The sequence below is a fragment of the Acinonyx jubatus genome, chromosome B3 (assembly GCF_027475565.1).
Source record: "Acinonyx jubatus isolate Ajub_Pintada_27869175 chromosome B3, VMU_Ajub_asm_v1.0, whole genome shotgun sequence".
NCBI lineage: Eukaryota > Metazoa > Chordata > Mammalia > Carnivora > Felidae > Acinonyx > Acinonyx jubatus.
Genome location: NC_069386.1, coordinates 56,288,504 through 56,311,530, shown reverse-complemented (window position 1 = coordinate 56,311,530; position 23,027 = coordinate 56,288,504). Strand labels below are relative to the sequence as shown.

Below are 23,027 nucleotides of genomic sequence, written 5' to 3'. Positions count from 1 at the left end.
CATATTTCCAAGATTTCTATAGATCTTTTTGTGGTTCAGATATTAGCTTGATGTCACCCATGGAGAAATAACAATTGTGGGAGTGGAGGGTGCTTTTGTTATGTGTTTTTAGTTAGTGATTCAGATTAGCTATGAAATTAAATGCCTTGGTTTTTGAGCAATCAGGCTAAGGAATGCAAAAAGAAGACTAATGATTAATTTTGTGTATTTACAAAATTTTAGAATAAAAGTAGTTTAATTTCAAATTAGAGAAGTAATTCAGAGGCAGTGGAATTTAAAAAACAACAACAAATGAATAAACAAACAAAAAGCAGAATCAGACCTATAAACACAGAGAACAAACCGATGATTGCCAGAAGGGAAAGGGTTAGGGTTGGGCCAAATCGGTGAAGGGGCATGGAAGATACAGGCTTCCAGTTATGGAATGAATGTCATGGGAATAAAAGGCACAGCATAAATAATAAAGTCAATAATTTTGTAATAGTGATGTAACAGGACAGCCAGTAGCCACACTTGTGCTGAACATAGCATAATACATAAATTTGTCAAATCACTAAATTATACACCTGAAATTTATGTAACATTGTGTGTCAACTATACTCAAAAAATAAATTAAAAAACAAACAAATAAAATAAAAAGTAAAAAGACCACACACACACACACACACACACACGTATGAAAACAGGGAAATTTAGGAAAAAGAAACAAAAATCACCTTTAACTATCAAGAGATAATTACTGCTATCAATGACCTTCAATCATTTTTCTACATTTCTATATGTGTATATATTTATACAGTATCTACTTATCTTCATTTTCTTTTGATTTGGGGGACTGATCTTTTATCTATAGTTTGTATTCTACTTTTTACCCAGAATTTTTTCTCAGTCAGCTTTATTTTAATAGGTCTTAAAATTCTGTGACAGATTTTTTTGGTCGAATTGTTTCCATTAAAAAGTACTGATTTTAAAAACTAGTAATGTAAATTTGCCACAGGAAAACAAGAACAAGAACAAGAACAAGAACAACAACAACAAATGATCCACAAAACATCCTCTTTTCTCCCTGAAAGTTTTACATTGCATTATAATCATTAACCAGACTTTACCATTAAACTTAATTGGCCAATGGAGACAAGCAGCTCTAGACCTTCCACCACTGATTAAGACTGGGTGGCAAGTATTGGGGATAATATTCATTTAGCCTACTGAGTTTTTTATCAGAAGACTTGGGTATCTTACCTGCCCCAACAACCTTCTTGTCCACTGATTTGATGACACACCCACAGCAACGGTCTGTTGGAAAAAACAATTACCTAGGGGCACCTGGGTAGCTCAGTTGGTTAAGTGTCTGACTTCGGCTTCGGTTATGATCTCGTGGTTCATGGGTTTGAGCCCCGTGTCAGGCTCTGTGCTGACAGCTCAAAGCCTGGAGCCTGCTTTGGATTCTACATATCCTTCTCTCTCTCTATCCCTCCCTGGCTTGTGCTCTGTCTCTGTCTCTCAAAATTACATAAACACTTAAAAAAATCAGCCAAATGACCCAGAGGAGATAGAGAAGCTCTCAACATACAAGCTTTCCAAGAAGTGTATCAATCATGACAGCGTCACCAGATTTCAAAAATCTGAGGCCATCTTCCAGCTTCTTACCAGAATGGTGATCAATCTTCTTCAGCTCAGTAAACTTTGCAAGCAATGTGAGCTGCGTGACCAACACTCCAGCACAGGTTCGTTGCTAGCACTGATTTGGTGTGGGTGGTTCAAGGTAATCACCTGAGCAGTGAAACCGGCTAGTTCATTGGTGGGTCATTTTTGCTATCACCATCCAAATTGCAATGATGAGCACCTTTGACAGACACATTCTTGACATCGAAGTCCACACAGTCCTGAAGAAGAGCTTCACTCCACCTTCATGGAACATTTCAACAGACTTTTCTTCAGTTGTAACACTGATGGTAACAAAAATGACCACAATGCCATGTTTGAAAACACAGTCTCACAGGGATAGTATCAACACCACCAATTTGGTGGACATCCTAGAACAAACCCAAGGCTTGTCAGCTGGATGACTTGGTGGCAGAATGCAATCCAGAGCTTCAAGCACTATTGTCCCACAGGCAATGCCATCTTACTGATGACTTTTCATCCCTTGAACCAAGGCATGTTTGTACTTGGTTTCAGCATGTTGTCACCATACCAACCAGAAATGGACACAAATGCTGCCGGGTCCGGGTTGCAACCAGTTTTCTTAATGTACATACTGACTTCCTTAATGATTTCCTCCATACCTCTCTGGCCGAAGGGTGGTTCAGTGGAATCCATTTTGTTAACACCAACAATTAGTTGTTTCATAGCTAGTGTGTAAGCCAGAAGGGCATGCTTACAGGCCTGCCCATTTTTGTATATACTTGCTTCAAGTTCACCAATACCAGCAGCAGCAATCGGGCCTGAAAATTTTAGGCACAGCCTGAGATGTGCCTCTAATCATGTTTTTGATAAAGTCCCTATATCCTGAGGCATCAATGATGGAAACATAATACTGTCTCAAATTTCCACATGGAGATATCAATGGTGATCCCTTGCTCACACTCAGCTTTCAGTTTATCCAAGACCCAGGCATGCTTGAAGGAGCCCTCTCCCATGTCAGCAGCCTCCTTCTCAAATTCTTCAATGTTCTTTTTGTCAGTCTCCCCACATTTGTAGATCAGATGGCCAGTAGTCATGGACTTGCCTGGATCACATGTCTAATGATGCTGATGTTAATATGAGTTTTTTCTTTCCCTATTTGGCTTAGATTTAGCAGTAGTTTTCATGGCCCCTGTGTTCTAGCAGCAAACTCATGGCAGAAAAAACTACACTAAAATTATATATGGAGGATTTATTTCCCTCTGTTAATTAAGTTAAAAATGGCTGGTTCCAGTAGAAGCATTTAATCATACACTTAGTTTTGGCAATTTTATTTAGGGAATTTATAATTTATAATTACATAATTATAATTTATAATTCATAATTATTTCCTCTGTCTTCAATTCCATGATGAATATCTTTGATGCATCTTTGGAATAATCTTTGACTGTATTTTTTATTATTTCCTCATTATAGTATCGACGTCAAGCTCATTAGAATCCACATTCTTGAAGATGAGATGGAATGTATACTATAAGACCACAGAATCTACTTGTCCTTTTCTGGAAATCAAGGTTTAACTAGTCTGGTGCCTCTGGAGGAACAGAATCTAACACAATGTTCTTCTGCCTCTAAGATTTCATGACTCTATGATTGGCTAGTCTTAGAAATTTTTTCTTATACACACACACATACTTCAATGTGGACAGTACAACTTAGACTAGGATCCTATAGATAGTAATTAAAATTAAAATTTCATTAGCAATTGGATAGATTATTAAGCCTAATATTTTAATTGATAATGTTCAGTATAATTCACTCAGGAAAAAAATCCGGAACACTGTTTTGGGGCAGTTAGTAGAACTTGAATATGAGCTGGTGTTATTAAGTCAGATTCTTTAAACATAGTTTGATAAGGCCTTAGATTATGAGGTGACGAAGTTAATAACATGTGCTCACTATTTCAAATCAAGCTCTAAAAGGCAAGCATTGAAAAAAGAAGTGTGGTTCTCCCAATATAGTTCATGTGGTTTTAGTCTTAACTGCTATTGTGGTGAGATTAATTTCACTCCTATTATTTATCTGAGATACAGAGAATTTGGATAGGGTCCAGAGGAAATGAGAATAAAAATGAAAATGATTAGACGGTTGATTGAGAAACACTGAACTCATTGGGATTATTGAGTTTGGAGCAGACTAAGGAGATACTTAATGACAGTTTCTGACTGTAGAGGTGACACTATGGTATGATTAACTATGTGTAACCAATTTCAACTTCTACCAAGAAAAAGGCACATTTACACAAGTATGGATTTGTTTTGGTCTTTGAGAAGATGTAATAAACTAGTGGACAGCTGCAATTTGTTATCAAGTGTAGGATGCATTGTAGCCAGGAGAAAGAAGGCTCATAGTTTACAAGGAGAGGTCCCAGGAAATGGATGAGACTGCACAACAGAACCGTGTGCAGACAGGAAGTGATATCACTTCCTATCACTTTAGTTGGTGCCTCTTTACAACTGGCTTGGGGGCTACTGAATATAGGCCATTGTCCTCTTGCTATTCTGTGCTTATTGTACATTAGCAGGAGTTGATTGGCATCAGTTCCCTTTGTTTATGTAAATAGCATCTGTGAACTGTAATGTGACATTTTTGACTCATGTAATATAAATGCAAAGTATGTATGTCTGTAAGTCACGCTGATTTAGAAAGGTCTACTTTATTCCAGTATAACAAATTATTCCCATGGAGTGTGTTAAGCACTTTTGGAAACTTATTTTGGTCATTGAATCAATAAAGCACCATTTGGAAAATTAATGCCTTAAATTATACTATGTGATATGTTCAAGTTGCTGGGTTACACAGATCTGAAAATTGGGGCAGGGGTATTGTGCATTCTTCGTGAGGAATCTAGGATCGAGTATTACATGGATAAAAGAATGGTGATGACAATGAAGATTTTCTTAGTAGTCACAGGCCCATTTCATTTGGTCTTTAACTCAGGGCAGGGACAGCCCCTGATATGATCTCATGTTTTCTCATTGCTCTAGGACTCCATCTATAACCCTTCCACTCAGACCCTGTTCTTGGATTCTGCTTCTGTTTCTTTCCTCCAAATTTTCATTCAATTTGGTCTACTGAATTCTTGTTTTGAAACAACATAGTATAATGCTAAGACTTTGTGCTCTTGAGTCCTTAGACCTGGGTTCGAAAGCAGCTCCATCTCTTTCCTAATTTGGAACTTTCACCAAATTTTTTAACCTCTCTGAGACTCAGTCTCCTTACCTGTGAAATTAACATAATAATATATATAATGCACAATTAAATGCAGTAACCTTTATAACAGATTTACCCCATGTGGCACACATTAAAAGTAAAAATTTCTAGGAAAAAAATAAGCTGTGTTTTTTCCATTGATCTTTTTCTTCAACTCTGAGACACTACTGATTATTCAATAAATACTTACTGAGCACTTATTATGTTACAGCTTTGTACACAATAGTGTACAATAGTTTGTGCTGGATAGCTAATAATAATATAATGATAATGATAAAAATAGACAGTTCTCTTATATTCATGGAGCTGAGAGTAGATTATGATTCACCATTGGCTCAATAATAGCTTTACAAAGAAAAAGCTACATTAAGCTATGTATTCATTTTAAGGTATACCATGATCTCAGTGATGTATAAAAGGGGACAATGTAGAAAACTTTTGTATAATTATTGTCCCACTCCAAATGTAAAACTGAACAATTTCTGAATACTGGTCATAATCTTGGATTTGTCTTTGATTATATTTGTTCTATTCCCCATCTAATCTATTCCTCCTCAGTAGGTCTCATAGGCTCCACCCAATCCTGTGATTGTTGATCAGGCCCTGCTCCTATCTTTCTCACCCATTGTTTCACTAATGCTTTGGGCTATGCCTGAAAATTCCAGTCCTGGTGAGGTGTCACAATCAAGAAAGCACAGTCAAGTGACCAAAAGTAATTTCATACAGTTCCAGTGGTCACTTCTTGCTTCCTTTCTTGCAGAACTTGAAAGAACATCCAATCCTTTACCCCTAGTGCTGCTTGTTTCCATACCCTATTCCTTATTTTCTTCTCTACCTCTCAAACATGCCCAACCTCTCCAAAACCTCTTTTTCCATTACTTATATTCTTAAAAAAATTTTTTTTAATGTTTATTTATTTTTGAGAAAGAAAGAGTCAGACTGTGAATGGGGGAGGGACAGAGAGAGAGGGAGACACAGAATCTGAAGCAGGCTCTAGGCTCTGAGGTGTCAGCACACAGCCCAGTGTGGGCCTCGAACCCACAAACTGTGAGATCATGACCTGAGCTGAAGTTAGGTGCTTAATTGAGTGAGCCACCCAGGCTCCCCTCCATTACTCACATTCTTAACATTCTTCTTAATATATTTCTTCCCCTCTGTGATTAAAATCAGAGAAGACGGAAATGCCAAATAGGCAATGCCAGGATTTTTCCTAATTGGAGGAAAGGAGGAAGGTGAGGCTGTAAATTTTAATTCATAATTAATAATTTTATTTCTGTCATGCAGTTATAACTTCTTGCTACCCTCACCTAAAGATTGAGCACTATGAAGGGCATCTGGCTAAGGGGTGAGGATAGGATCAGTTGAAAGTGGGAAGAATTGATTGACTTGGTTCTTGCAACTGCCTAACTCCCCTCGGGTGTATTTCTGTAGCTTTGGCAATGGGGTCTCCTTAATTCTCTCCCAGGTAGACTTTAGGGACAATCTTGGGCTTGGGTAGGAGCAACATCTCAGCCCTATTGAAGCTGCCCATTGGCTCAATATAAACTTAGTTTTGCTGTTGCTTCCCCTGATATTTGAACACCGTTTCTCTGGTAACATTATGTTTGTCTGATACTGCAGGTAGCACTGATTGAGTTCTAAGTGCCAGTTCTTAAAGACTTTTCAGGACATTTAGGGTTAGCATGGTGGCCATAAAATAATCATTTAATAATGTGCAAGGGCTAGCAAAAAACTAAGAGTATTGATATTAAAATATCCATAACTTACTCTAATAATTTGACCTCTGCATTACTATTTGGCTATCTTGTAATTTGTCATATGTGCTTATTGATCTTTAGTTATAGGACTATTTTTAATGAGGGATGTCAGCATATAGGATTCACCTTTTTAGAATAAGTGCTGAATTTGGGTGGAATTGGACTTCCGGGTGTGTGGTCTGGGATGGTATGCTCTAGAGAAGACTGTTTCAGATTTGTTTCATGCACCTTATATCTTCCATGTAGGAAGGAAAGTTGCACAATATATAGCAAATTAGGACAATGATATTATTGGGTTAAATCATAACTTAATTATTCAGTTACTTGAGGCTACATAATCATTGAGCCATATCTTTTGATAATGTTCCTTTAGACTCTCTGGGAGTAACCAAATTTAGAATGATGTGCTGTCATGCCACTTCTAAGAAACATTTCGTATGCTGTCCTTGGTGATTGGTTAGCAATGCCTCAGAGAATACTGTTTGTGTAAATTTCATTAATTATTTCACTTCAAACATGATGAAAGTGTTTTTTAAAAATGTAGTTGAGATCTAAAACAAAACCAGATATAATTAGGGATTCAGAGCCACGGAGGATTTGTTTCAGGAGCAACACTGTTTTCATGGAATTACAAAGTATATCTGAAGTTTATAATTTAGTTAAAATTATCAAGTATTTGTAAAGTTACTGTGTTGAAAATATGCTAAACATTTTTTGTAGAGACTCTCAGACATTTGGTGCAAGAGAAAGTTGAGTTTAAAGATAGCCAAATGTTGAAAATGGAAGTGCTAGTTATTCCATAGCTGCCACTCCAAGTCTCGCTGCATAATTATGCTGGAGTTGTTATATGTTCCCTAGAGGATATGACTGAGCAACATACATCTTACCTCTAGATTTATTTCCCCGGTCCTATAAGGCACGGCAGCCTTGGATAGTCACCTATTACTTATATTATCATGCTGTACATCCAGCCATAGCATTGGCACTGTATTATTAAGGACAATGGATATTTCCTCATAGTTTGGGGTTTTCCAAGCAAACAGATATAATCATTTTTCTCTCCACAAACTATTTATGCAATCTAGAGAAATTGTCAACAATTGCACAGTGATACTTCTACAATAAATTCATGGTTCAAATGAATGACTCTGGTTACAGCCATGGTTAACTGAGACTGGTGTAAGAACACGTGCTTCCTCTAATTTACCATTTTTATAAATACAGTAAAACCATGGTTTATGAGCCTAATTCCTTATGGAAACATGCTTGTAATCCAAAACACTTGTATACCAAAGCAAATTTCAAGAACCATTGGCTCAGTTGTGATCATGTGACATTCAGTGTCATGTACTACTTGTATTGCAAGACAGTGCTCATTTATCAAGTTAAAATTTATTAGAAATGTTTGTTAGCCTTGTGGAACACTTGCAGAACAAGTTACTCGCAATCCAAGGTTATACTGCACAACAAAAAATTGCATGTTGAAGCAACATATTAGAACCATGAACCAATCTATAATGAATAGTGATGGTGCTTTAAGGACAAGACTGGATGAAATAAAGACACCTAAGTACAATTGTATGCCTTCTTACTCATCATCAACATTAATAATCACTGTTTAAAATAATTCTAGTTTTATCTTGGAGGTCAGGTACGATAATTAACCCTCAACATTTTATTAGAATAAAAAGCCATCTTATGAAGACAGCTCTGATACCTGAGGACTTCTTCATGGTTTCTTTTTTCACTCTTTTAATCATTTAACTGGGCAAATTGGTATTCAATTCTCTCATGTTCTTGCTTCTCAGGAGAAAGGATCCATGTAGATTGCCCAACTTGTATCCCCTACTTGTGGCAAAATATAAAGTGAGAGGAAACTTTAAGAAGGTGTCTTTTTCAAACAAGATTAGCTTCAGTCACGTCATTCATCCTTTCCAGTTCTCCATTCTCAAAAACTAATATTGCTGTGAGCAAGGTAGTTAAATATTCAAATTTAGATCTTTATTATTAGTATTAGATGTCATTTTCCATTTCTAGCCAGAGATTTAGGAGATGCATTTGTTCTCTTCTCCATAGCACATATTTGTCAAGAAATGAAATGTATTTTTCATATTCGAGGGCCTACTTTAGATTCCACCTGTTCTTGCAGATTTCCCTGATAATTGTATCATGGCATACTGCCTTTCATGAAATTTTATATTTATTATTTTCATTATATATTTGGGATCCTGGCTACCAGAAGTACTCTGCTTTCTTTATGAATCCTTCAATGTGCATATGCAAGTTGAGTATTGAAAGTTATCTTTATGTTGAAAGGAGATGTACTTTTGTTCCTAGATTGCTAAAAACATCATAATATCTCATTACAACTTATGGTTTAGAGATAATTTCCAATGATATATACTGCAATTTCCTTAATTCTTTAAATTTTATTCTTTTCAGCTACAATTGAATATATAATTGATAATCTAAGGCCCAACAGACATCTGACTGGGCCCTGTTATACCTATTACCATTCATATTTTGTCAGTCATATTAAAATTATGAAATAGTTGGTATCAGCATTTTAACTGCTAATCACAAACTAGTTTTATATCATACTGGTAGATATTCAAGACGTAATAATTCATTCTTGATTTATTAAAGTCTAAAACAAATTATTACTTTTATCCCAATCCTGATACTGCTTGAACCTTAAGACCTTTAAGCTCAATTTATTCTCTCTTGCCTTTTAAGTAATTTTTATTTAGCATTTTAGTTTTACCTGTGTTTTAACTGAAAAAGACATTGTAATTTTATATAGTTAACTTTCCTTTAGAATGAGCTGATAATATTTTTCTTTGTCTTTTACCTTGTCAAGATTTTAACTGGAATGATTTTCTATTTGAAGAACTCTCTTTAGATTTTCCCTTAGTTTCTTTTTTCTTTCTTCTAGCAAAAAAAAAAAAAAAAAAAAAAAAAAAAAAAAAAAATATATATATATATATATATATATATATATATATATAATCTTGGATTTTCATCTGAAAATGGCTTTCTTTTACCTTTATTTTTTGAAACAAATTTTTATTGCATATAGAATTTTACGTTGGCAGCTTTTTTTTTTTTTTTTTAGCACTTAGAAATGTTATTCTATTGTTTCTGGTGCGCGTCAGTGCTGTTGAGAATTTAGTTGCCATTTTTATAGTTACTACTTTTAAAGTAATTTTTGTTTTAATTCCTGTCACTTCTTAGGACTTCCTTTTTGTCCTTGATATTCTGCATTGTTACTATGATATGCCTCGATGAGATTTCCTTTGTGTTTTTCCTCCTTTGAATTGTGTCTTTCCTCACCGGAATTCCTTGGGTTGATGCCTTTTATCAGGTTTAGAAAATAGCCACTGACTGTCTCTTCAAATATTGTTTCTGCCTCATTCTTTCACTTTTTTTTCCTTCTGGGATTCCAACTATAAGTGCCTTTGCCATGTTCCTATGTGTCTATTTTATTTGCCCAATGTTTTCCATTTTACTAATCCTGCTGGCTGCTATCTGCTGTTAAACTCCTCTAATATAGTTATATTCAGGTATATATATTTAAAAATTTTTTTTAACGCTTATTTATTTTTGGGACAGAGAGAGACACAGCATGAACAGGGGAGGGGCAGAGAGAGAGGGAGACACAGAATCGGAAGCAGGCTCCAGGCTCTGAGCCATCAGCCCAGAGCCCGACGCGGGGCTCGAACTCACGGACCGCGAGATCGTGACCTGAGCTGAAGTCGGATGCTTAACCGACTGAGCCACCCAGGCGCCCCACAGGTATATATATTTAAAAATTTTTAAGTTCCATAATATCCTCTCAATTAGTTTTATGGGTGCCAATTTTTGTTGAGATTCTTGACCCTTTCATTTATTAGGTGCACTTTGTCCTATTTTTTTTAACATATGAATCATAGCTATTTTCAAGGTGTTTTGTGTTAATTGCAATATCTAGAGCATATGTGGGTCTATTTATGATGGTTTTGATGTTATTTCTCTTCTGTTTCTATGATATCTCCTAGTGTCTTCTCATTTGTAATTTAAAAAAATTTGTGTGCTGGACATTATGTATTATAAAGAGCCTAGAGAATCTGGGGATGTAATATTGCACCAGTGATAGTTTCTCCCTTCCTGTATTCCACAGATAGGATGAGGGGTAGATCATCTCAACTCAACAAGAAATTGAGCTGGGTCAAAACTTGGATTCAGGGTTAGAAAGACTCAGTCTAATTCTTGTTCATCTTCTTCTTTAGGCATGTGCCTCATGGGATATGTATTAGGAGTCTTTCCAATATGTCCGTCAGTCCTGAAGACTTTCAGGAATGTAGGTCTGCCTTTCAGAGATTCTCATCCAAGTTCTTTGGCTTTCTGCATAATGGGCCTTCCAATATGGTGAAAGTCTTTAGGGATGGACCAGTGGGATTTCTCAAGAAAGCCAAGCCCCATGCAATAGCAGAATATTTCACTCACTCCTCTAGAAAACTTGGCACAGCTAACCAGACTCCCCCTCAGCAGTCGAACTCAGCAAATATTCTTATGGGTAAACTGGAAGCCTTTCAAGTTTTTGGTCTGTTCTTCAACTCACAGAAACATTCAGAATATAGTTTGACCAAATATCTGGGCACCCTGTGACCCAGTCAATGTGACACATATAATTAACCATCATACTATTATGATGTGTGTGTGTGTGTGTGTGTGTGTGTGTGTATAATTTATTAAACACCATTATTGTGTGAACTACTTAACTTGGCATCCCAGGCTATCCAATATATTGTATGTGCTCAGTTCATATTTGTTAATAATGGAAAATGTCCAATTCATATACAAAGTTTTATGCAGAAATATAAACACATTTTAGAATTATTTTGCCTGTGTTAAAATCCTACTTTTATCACTATTCACTGTGTGCTTTTGGGTGTCAATTACCCTATCTATAAAATGATGAAAATAATAACTATCTCATTAGGTTGCTGTGAAGATTAAGTAAGGTAAAGATGAACCAGTAACTGGCACCTGATAGACAATAGTATGTGTAAAGCATCATCATCATCAATGTTATTGCTGTTATAATTATTTTTAATTTTGAGCCATATTTCTCATTCCAGTGAGATGTGTTTTGCTATTTTCAAACTTCTTAACCATATTCATGCACTTCTCTAACGACTTTAACCTAGCCTGAAATTATAGGTCTTTGAATACATGGTTTATCGCTGAACATCTAATTTTAAGGTTTTTTATTTTCTTGATCAAGGATTGTGCAATACCAATCAACATCATCACCATTGCCATCCTTGTCAGCAGCAGACTCATCACCATTTGTAGTAGCTAATACATAGCAAGCACTATTTGTTGAATAAATGAATGCATGAATGCATGAGGAATGAAATGATACTTTCTCGATCTGCTAAGAGAGTAAAATAATGCAACATACTACACAGGATATTTAGCATCTGAATTTATGTTTGTTTTAGTTTTATTCAGATTGGTATTAGTCCAGTATTTATACATGACCTAATAAGAGAGATAAATGGTTGACTGAAATGATTGATTGATGCCAGTGGAAACCAAATACCTTCATGGCATGAAAGAAGATCAGTTTCGCATTCGTTCAAATAAAGAAGAGTGATGGAGAATTGAATCACCACAAGACACACAACAGTTTAGGCATAACAAACTCAATAGAACCTGTGTCCTTGCAGTCAATGCCATACCTGTGTCTTGAGCGGAGATTCATTTTTAGCAAAACAGTATTATCCATCACATCAATTTCTGTTAATTTGACTGTTATTGGTTCATTGCTTGTATTTATTTTATAGACTGTTGTTTAAATTGTACCCAAATTAGTAAGTGTAAAAATATATATTTAAATTCATAGCTGTAACATGAATCAATACTTAGGTAATATAATAATTAAATAATTTCCCACTTGGAGTTTATAAAACTTGTTTTCCTTGAAAAGGAGACCACGCCTTACTCGAATTTTGTAAGCACCATACGACCCAAGTGCTTATTCAGTAGGACTCCATCTGAGCACAGCTTGTTAGCCTATAGATTTGGATGCATGTGCCCTCAGAAACATCACAGCAACATACCAAAGCCCAATATATCAGAGTTAATCTGTGATGCAGGCATCAGTCCAGCTGGTACATTCTACTACTGTGAGCCCTTCACTCTATAAGTGGTGATTTATTTGGCATTCAGATTGAGATCTTGCGTGGAAATAACAAAATAGACTCAAGTCCTGAACTGCCTGATTCTCAATTCTCCTCCTAAGAGTCACCCTGTGAAGATACACAGTCTTCGGCCTGAGACACTTGGTAATTGCCTGTTTCTCTACCCCTTCTACATTTGTATAAACTCTCTTGAATAAATAATGAATCACTTTTTTTCCCTCCTACTTCAACAACTAAGTCTCATAATTAGAATTTGCGACTTCTTTTAATACATTCAATTATCTGCTGATTCAAGCATCTTCAGGTCAAATGCATTAGAAAACAGCTAATTATGCCCTTTCCCATGGGTAGAAAAATCTTTAAATTTAATTAAAAGACCTTAACTCAACTCCTTCACATTAGGGTCTACTTCCCAATGGATTTTCTACAGGGTGACTTAAAGAACCAAGCTCAATATTAAAATTAGAAGCAGCTATTACTTGTTATTTCTTCCTCTTTAAAACAGAATTATTTTTGGATGAAGGATACTTTGATCCTTAATTTCATTTTCTCAGTTTTGTCTCAGTATTCACTCTTAAAAGCATACATTAATTGAGAAACTTGCTTGACAGTTTTAAAGATGTTTATTTTCTATATCTTGTGCCAGTAAAGCACCGTAAACATAGACTACTGTTTCTCAGTCTCAATATTCTCTTTGGCATACTGATCAACACATAAGCAAAGGTGGCAGAAAAAAAATCTTAAAAGAAGAAAAATTTTAAGTACCACATCTGAGCAATGTAAGGTTCAAATATACAGGATGTTCTGACTTTTATGAGAGAAAGTCACAAAGATATTTTCCTGTTTCCCTTTTCTAAATTGGAAAAGTGGAAGAGAGAGCTATCTTGGTTTAATATCTTCTAAGAAAGCATAAAAATCAAAGCAAATCATGTGTTTGTTTTTTGTTTTTTAGTTTTTTTTTTTAGTTTCATGAGTTTTACTTTTTTTCTGGACTTAGAACAAACTTTTTTTTTTTAAATTAGAAAATAGCCTTACATGAAAAGAGAAATCCAGATGTTGAAAGGAAGAAGCAATCTGGAAAGAAGCAATTATGTATTATTCTTAGGTGAGTTTCTTTTCATCTATTGTTTCTATCCCTTCTTTCTTCTTCCACCTTCCTTCCTTCTCTTTCTTTTCTTCTCTTTTCTCTGCCTTTTCCTCTCCCTCCCATACTCTTTTTTCTTTTTCTTCTTGTTTGGCCAATTACTTCTAGAAGACAGTTAAATATGTTAGCAACGTATTGATACCTCAAGGTGCCTGTGATAAACCCAAACTACATGCGCTCCCATTTCTTGCTTGTTTGAATCAGAGTCATAGGAGAATAATTTAATGATACTAGTTATTCTTACTTGTTCAACAAGTAGGCACTGGGGAACCACTGGAGATTTTTGAACAGAGAAATGGCATCCAAGAAACTGATCTTTCAGGAAGCTTTATTTGTCAATGATGGGTAGCAAGAATTAGCAATGGAGGATGGTAGGCTCATTAATAGAGTTTATAATTCTCAGGCAGAAGGTGTTGAGGATTTTGAACAACCCAGAACTGGGAATATGGAAAGGATTTCATATTGAAAGAAATTTAGGAAGAATAACTAACCAGTGATAGATCAGCTATGATAAAGAATAGATGTGAGCCAAAGATTATTGTCAGCTTTCAAGCCTGAATGACTGAGGAAAATGGAAGTGTTATAGAGCTGACTGAGTGAAGAAGGTAAATTCAGTTTTAGGAATATTTCCATTGAATGTTATGAAGTACTTCTAGGTGTAAACAACCAAATCAATTGGGGAAATTTGGACAAGTTGTAGAATTTGAGAGGAAAGGAAAAAAACAAAAACAACAACAGCAACAACAACAACAACAAAACGCCACCTCAGGGATTTGTTGACATAAACTCCCTGAATCTCTTGTTACTCCCTGAATCTCACAGTTCATGAGTTCAAGCCCCACATTGGGCTCTGCACTGACAGGTCAGAGCCTGGAGCCTGCTTTGGATTCTGTGTCTCCCTCTGTCTCTCTGCCCCTCCCCCACTCATGCTCTCTTTCTCTCTCTCAAAAATAAACAAACAAAAAAGAAATATCTAATGATTAAATTTTTAGTGAAATGCTGCATATGTGTTATAATACAACTATTCCATATGTACCCCCATAACCCCTATGGATTTTGAATATGCATTTATTATTACTTCAAGCGGTATAGAGATATTTTTGTATGTATAAAAAAGTATTGTGAGTCTTGCTCTATGCTTATGATAGAATGGGAAACATATTCGATACAGGGGGTCAGTCCTTGTGGTTGATATTTGTCTTTGTTTGAAGGTGCAGGTGTGTGTGTGTGTGTGTGTGTGTGTGTGTGTGCGAGAGAGAGAGAGAGAGAGAGAGAGAGAGAGAGAGAGAGAGAAAGAGGATAAATTAGGAAATGAGTGTCCAGAGGGGTGATTAACTGAGGAGGATGGGTTACTGTCAATGTTGCTCAAGGAGAAGTTGGAGATCCCAGATGGGGAGTGTAGGAGGTAAAGTTGGCCTCTTTAGGAATGATAAGTGCAAGCCCTGTGGTGTAGGATGGGCATGCTGAAGAAGAGTTGAAACAATTAATGACATGGACCTCCATGATCACAAGTGAATTCTATGATCAGAAGTAGGTGAAACCACCCTACCATGTTGCTGTGCTTTTGTAAAAAACAAATTTTGCATAAAACAAAGGAGAGCCTCGGGAATGAGAGAAAGACTGTTTTCTCATCAACCAAGAGCTTTAGCCTTATATTAATGGAAAATATATGAAAAGGAGAGAGGAACGTAAAAGTTTAAGAAATGCTAAACCTTCTTTCCAAATGCGAAAAAGTCTGAGAAACAGATAAACCTCCAGGGAAAATCTGGGGCCCCTATCACTCACTTTACCAGAGTGTGGTTTGAATCAAGAGATTCTCTCACATTTGAAAATTCCTGGCTATGTTTTGTACTATTATGTATTCTATGTTTTGTAGTATTCTATGTATTGCAGTATTTCTGTAGATACTCAACATTCAAAATAGAAGAGATGAGACTCTGTACTGAGAGTATAGTCTTTAAAAGAAATACATATGATCCTATGGTGGTCACAAGTGCCTAGATATTACCTAAGTCACAAAGAGATTCAGCAGGGATGTTGCTGCCTCAGGGAACCTGAGGACCTATGGCCAGGTCTATGCAGCAGAAAGTAGAAGGGGAGTTGAAAACTAATCAGTGTCTTGAGACTGTCCTTATAGCTAAACAAGGCCCAGAAACCCATAATATCTAAAAGAGACATTGAGATTGAGGAGTACCAACCTAGGTTAGCCAGTGCTTCAGTCTTTGAGAAGATGGGTGAGGACAGGATCAGAGAGAAGCCATGATACTCATTGCCTAAACATGTCACATGCTCTTATGCCTCCACATGGTGGGTCCCTCAATCTGGAATTTCCATTCTCCTCTTAACCACCTATGGAGTAACTTAATGCTGGCACATTTTGAATGGGGCATCCTGGGGGGAAACTCCATAATGAAAGGGAGTCAGAGAAAATCTCAATAATATTACTATTTATAATACCCAGTTTTTGAGTCAGAACACTATTCTTTACAACAGCTTATGAAACAGTGCCTTATTTCACTAATGAAAAAAAACTTGCCAAAGTTATATGGCTGTAATTGGTAATGTCAGTATTTTAATCTAAATACCTCCATTTTAAGTTCCTTGTTCTTGACCATTAGGCTCTTTGGAAACCACTTCTCTTCTCAAATATGTTGGTGAATATATAAAATAAGAAATGTTTAAACTAATCGCAATTATAGTGACCAGTATGTGCATTCTCTCACTTGGCTCATGCTACTGGAAACCAATGCACAGTCTGGTTGGGTGTTAGGAGAGGCTGGAGGCAAGAGCAAATAAATAGTGATGGTTTTATTATCTCACCAGACATTTAACAGTTTTTCATTCCCTTACTCAAATAATTCAAAATGTTCCACCCTATATTTAAGCTACAATTCAAGTCGGTTTATCATCCAAGAGTTTTTGGAATTTGGTTTTTCCTTATTAATCCAAATTTATTCAATTCATTTCAAAATCCATAGATTATTTATGGAGAGCTAGGAGTATGCCAAGCACTACAGTGAGGAGAAGAAACAAAGATGAAAAACATATCTCTCCACAATCCCATGGTCTTGTTTTTTGCATTTAAAGGTAACAGTCTAAACACTATATTAAAGGTATATTCCAAATATGATCAAAACAGAAGCAAAAATGATAAACTTCCTGAAAATGTAGGATAAGTTTATAAAGAATGTGAAATTTGAGTGAGGTGTTGAAATATAAGCAAAGTTTATTGAGCAGAGAAAAAGTACAAGGGCATTTCAAGGAGCAGCAGAACAAAGCATGAGAGCGTGAAAGAGTATAGTGTGTTGGAAATGTGGCAAAGACATCAGCAAAAGGACTAACCAATTATGTATGTGGAGGAGAAGAGCAGAAGGCTTGAAATGCAGCTTGGGGCCATATTATGAAGGTCTTTGCATGTCGTGCTAAGGATTAAACAATAACTGTGTTTATTTGTTATTTTATTCACTTTTTTTCTTAACCATTCACTCTCAGGTATGTACACGATGAAAATCTAAAGAGTTTTAATTTGCCCAAGTCCAACACCATTTGGGAAAAAATGTTTTCATTCTATGTGCAAAGTAGTAGTCTAGGCACCAAGGAACATCCAAAGGAAAGAAGCACAGATTCACTGTCTCAGAGGCAGAAAAAGTAACTCTCAAAGAATCTTAGAGAACAAACTGGTCTGGCTGGAGCAGGGAAGGAATGTCTTACTGTACCAGAGCCGGTCTTTGCTCCACCCAAATCCTTTGGAATCCCTTTTACCCGTCCACTCTGTGCATCTGTAGAGAGCAATCCACATTGCATTAAGGGCCAGAAAGAAATTCTCTCCTCTCTATCTCCTAAAATGATTTATTTTGCCCATCTTTAAACTTGACATGCATACTTATGGTTTTATCTCTCAGGTTTTCTGGGAGGGAAATAAACAAATTAAATCATGACTTCTGGGTAGGGGAATTTTGTTTTTAAGAAGCTCGCTCTTATAGGGAGCGTAAAGATGAAGTGAAGGGACGCCTCCTCACTTTCCTTATACAGTATTTTAATCCAGCCGTAACATTCTCCTTCATTGGACTCCAACACATCATCATGCCAGTCCCTGACTCCAGTCTGGTCCTTTCCTCATGTTGTTCATTCCGATACAGAACAAGTCCCTCTTGACATGGAGTTACTTCTCCCTCTTCACTTCCAAATCCAATACTATCTCTCCTTCAGGCAGAAGCAAGTATTGACTTCTCAATAAGGTGTATTGGGTCAGATTCCTCAGAAGCAAGCCCTGTGACAAGGATTCCTGAACAAGTATTAAAAAGTGTTCTCAGAAAAGAATGTGGAGAGTAGGGGAAGCAGGACAAGGAAGAGGAAAAAGCCAAATAAGGGTTCAAGCCTCAGTTCGATGCTATGGGGAGCTCTGAAGTACAAATTATACTTCAGGTTTGTTCTGTCTCCAGGAGGCTAGACTTTCATACTCTCACATAAGTCAATAATTGGTTGTTGGCTTCTTCTAAAAGGGAGGTGTTGGCCATACAAAGTACTGGAGACTTCTGATTCTCTGTACCTGCAGGCAAATCTGCTCCAGTAGCCCAAAGCTGTTCCTCCAAAGACAATTGCATGTGGAAACCATTAGAAGCAAAGCACAGAGAGGCTAGAGTTGGGATCTTGGATTTCTAGTAAGAATTTCAAACTAATTCACCTCCTTGAGATTCCTTCATATCTGAAGAACCAAACAAAATCCAGGGAAGATCCTCAGAGTAAAAGAATCTGCATAAGTGGACCCTGAGGCCTATTTCACTGCTAGTATGAGCCCTGGGCTATTCCTCAGAGGCTATTACACTCCTAGAGTTCAAGAGTGTGAGGTAATGCATCTACCCATCCAAGTGTAAAACCATAGGCAAGGAGACTAATTTAGTCAGCTGATAATAAAGCATCAGGAGACCCTTGGTGATTCCAAAATGCAGTTTGCCAGCATGGAACCTGTTCAAATGTAATAGCTCTCCCAGGTTAATGCATGGAAATTGGCTCTATGAGAACATTTTAAAAGGAAAAGAGTAGTAGAAAATCGTCAGCCATTTGCAGAGACAGTAGGCCTTTTCCTGCATTTGTTTCTTTATTTTTCATAGATAGATAGCAGTCTAAGACATTTACATATGGAATGAGGCCTGGGAAATTGCTTACCGAAAGCACCTTTCAGCCTAGGCTGATGGGAACAAAATGATGCTCAAATTTTGAATCCAGACCTAAAATGAATATTGTATTTATATATGTATTTCCTCCTTTACATCACTTTTACCCCCTTTTTTTTGAAAGGAAAGAAATAGGTTTAGAGAAAAGTGTGTTGCTAATATGTATAATTTCCCATTTGTCTGCTGTCAAGATTAAAGCAGTAACAATAATAACAACTTCCTTTTTGTGAAACAAAAAGCTAATCAATGGCTATCTAGGCATCTGCTGTTGACTGCAGAGCAAAAGAGCAGGTCAGCATATATCCTGTAGCCCAACTCCATTCACATTCCCTATTAACCTTGTCTTTTTACCTTGATCTCTTCTGAGCTACATATCTGAGAAGCTGGCCTCTTAACATGCATCCAAGTTTTTCTGATTGGAATACTGAGAAGGGCTGCTGGAACCATTAGATATATTGGATGAAATTTGCTTAATTATCAATCATTACACTTAAAAGACAAGGATATCCTCCATGTAAATATCAACTCTCAATAATTTATACATAATTTCTTCACTTTCTTTTCATTCTGTTATTATCATGAATTCCTGTATTTTTTTTTAAAGTTGTTTTACCTTTCTGGAAATCTCAGAGGCAGAGTTGAAGTACTAACGGCTTTCGATGCCATCCATATTTTGCACTAACTGCTATACAATTTGGAGTGAGTCACTGTTCTTCAGTTGATGGGGGTTATAGGCTGAATAATTAGTAAAAATTTCCAATGTTGGCAGCAGGAAACAGTAGGCAGCTGAGAGCATAATGAGGGCAACTATCTTAGCACCAGGCAGGGGAAAAAAACACAACTGAATAGATATCAAGTGTTCTTTTCTTAATACAAGTCTAACATGAACTGATTATCTAAAATAAAATGGCAGTGGTCCCATTTATAATATTTATTGCTCCCATTTATAATTTTTACATTGTAATAATTATAATATTTACTATTAAGATCATATTAGCATCTTAATGCTGTTCTAGTTTTAATATATTTGTTATTATTTTAATTACTTGGATCTCACTTTTCAGGCAAATATATTTCTCACAACCACATCTCTTCATTTATTCACACAACAAGCAGCATTTATTGAGCACTTCCTGCCTTCCAGGTCCAGGGTTATGCATTCTGGATTCTGTGATAAGAGGCAGAGTCCTTCTTCTTAAGTTGTTCACAGTCTAGTTGACTGTGACTGTCAGGGCTCTTGGTTACAAGCTACAGAAGTTACGCTCTCTGAGTTAAGCAGGTAAAGAATTTCATTAAAGAACATGCAGTAGCTAAAAAAATCACCCAGAAAGCAAAAGAATCAGAGTTAAGTCTAGACAGTCAGAAACAAGGTCCAAAATGACACCATAATAGAAGCAGTGAAGGTGTCTATGCTGCAGGCACAAGCATTGGACCCTGTTTGCAGCTTGCCCTGGAAACACATCTGGGAACAGGCACTGGAAGCTGCCACTTTCACCTCTGTCCCTGATGCCCACTCCAGGTGACCTGATCTTATTGCAATTGCTGTCATCATCACCTGGAAGACTTTCTCCTGGCCTCTGCTTCTTTGCATCAATCATTTTGGTTTAAAAACTCCTATGGGTCTGTAAACTGGTGAGCCTCGGTTAGGTGCCCAAGTCGAGGTAAAAGAGAAGCCAGAAAGTGAATTTCTGACATTTTCAGCTTCTATGATGGAATTCCCCAAATTTAAGAATGGCTTTGGTATACAGGACAGCCACAGTGACAAATGTTCACTATAGTCCCTCCTTTTGGTTACCTCAAATGAATGTGTACTCTTCTTTCCTTACTTATACAACCTACTCTGATAATGTGTGTGTCTATAAAGAAATGAGCTTATAAGATTTGTTGACAAGGGAATGATGTCAATATAACACTGACGTTGTGTTGGTCCATTTATGATTTTTCTCAGTACACAAATATTTTGTGCCCTAAAGTAACAACTAGTGAACACAGGTGAACACAGAAAGCTGTGGAGGAGCACAGTATTATACGTGGTGCCCATTCACATTCTCCCTCCTGTTTTATTCTGGGCATGTGCTCTGCCCAACAGGGGCTCACTGTGTGATTCTGCCTCCTCTTTGTATATTTTGCCTGTGTCTGCATAGATCAGCAAACTCAACCCTCAAATGTTTGCCTTGATCTACTTTTTCTGGTAAGCTCTATAGTCATTTATAAGCGATTTTCCAGGATGTGGGGTTTCTAGGAACACATCGACCAGTTATAGTAGAAACACTTAAACTTAAAAAAAAAAAAGGTGTTTTATTAGCATGATACAAAAATCTCTTATACTACCACAAGCACTCTTCCTTCCTTCCCAAGAGGAGTAAAATTCACAATTTTTGGTGTTGCCAAAAGTTCCTTTAGTTCTGTCACAGGTGCAGCTGTAATGTATGGACTAGATTGGAAGTTTCACCACCACCTACCATAGCTATACAAGATAGTGGGGGAAGGGAGATTTAAAAAAAGACAAAAATAAGTTAACATTTTTAATTGCATAAAATACAGAAGAAAAAAAAGAAGCATGGATAAGAGCCATGATTTTTATCTCTGAAGGTGGTTTAGAGGCAATAATTGGTCACGATTTCCCTCTTTTATGAACAGTTCTGTGTGCCCTTTGCTTTCAGCCATCACATCTCTTGGTTAGGGTTCTCTGACCAAGCTCTTATCATGGAAGGATCTGGGTGCTTTATGGCACTCCTGTACAGATTTGCTATTATCTTCCATTACATTTTACCACTTGGAAAGAGAATTATGGGGCAATCTACAGGCCCTATCCATTCCCTTTCCTTTCCCATTTTGCAGCAGCAAACCAAGGTAAGAGATCCATGTGCTGCTGGAAACATCCCATCACTAGAGATTGAGAACTAAACACCAATGTTACAGGGCAAAGGAAGCAAACATTCTCAAGTGGGTCATTCAACACTAGGTCTAATACTAACAGGAGATTCTCCCACTTCCAACCTTTGGTTCCAAGACCCATATGTTTGTTTTGGTGATGGGAAAATTAGCATTATAGTTTGGAATATAGTTCAGAGAATTTGCTGCTGGTACAGTGCCTGGGTCTTTAATAGACCATCCCATCATTTTACATGTCCAAATGCTTTTAAAGAATGTGCTTATAAGCCCATTGTCTTTGCCTCTTTTTTAAAGTGAGTATTCCTTAGTTAGAAGTATGTTTGTAGTTCACTGCAGTGTTTAATAAGGCATTCTGTGATTCCTCAGTTGCTGATGCTGCTATAAACATGGTAAGCAGAGAATGCAAAACCATCGCCAGATAAAAATATCCAATTGTCGTTTATTCCTTGATGATAAGGATCCAGTGTAACTGAAGTTCAACTGGATGGCTGGTTCCCCTGAGATATTATCCTATATTGGGAGAGAATGTCACTCAATGTTGGTTCCTGCTGCTTATCGACTGATCAGTCACCAATGATGTAAATAGGTCAGCCTTGGAAAGGTGTGCTTCATAATGTTGAGTTCCTACAAAACTTCATCCTTGATACCAAGGTTACTTTGTTTTTGAGCCTATTGAACAAAGGTTGGAATGACTATGGAATGAGGCTTACCAACATTCATTCACAAAGAGATCCACTTTGTCCACTTCATTGCTGAAAATCTTCCTTACCAAGGAGTACTTTTGATAAATGTTGACACTAAAAACAAGGTGCTCCTATTTTGAGACCATTCCAAGAGGTCTATCGATGCTTCACGGAAACTCCTTTACACCAATATTCCAATTTATTATCTTAGAATAAAGAGCTTTAACTCAGGTCATATTTCCTTCAAGGTAAAGCGAACAGTCAGATACACAACTTAAAGTTCTGTG

At 36.7% G+C, this 23,027-nt stretch overlaps 1 pseudogene; it reads right to left on the bottom strand.

Moving 5' to 3' along the window:
- Positions 1-1,564: 1,564 nt before the first annotated feature.
- LOC106985713 (elongation factor 1-alpha 1-like) lies at positions 1,565-20,760 on the bottom strand (annotated as a pseudogene).
- Between the last annotated feature and the right edge of the window lie 2,267 nt (positions 20,761-23,027).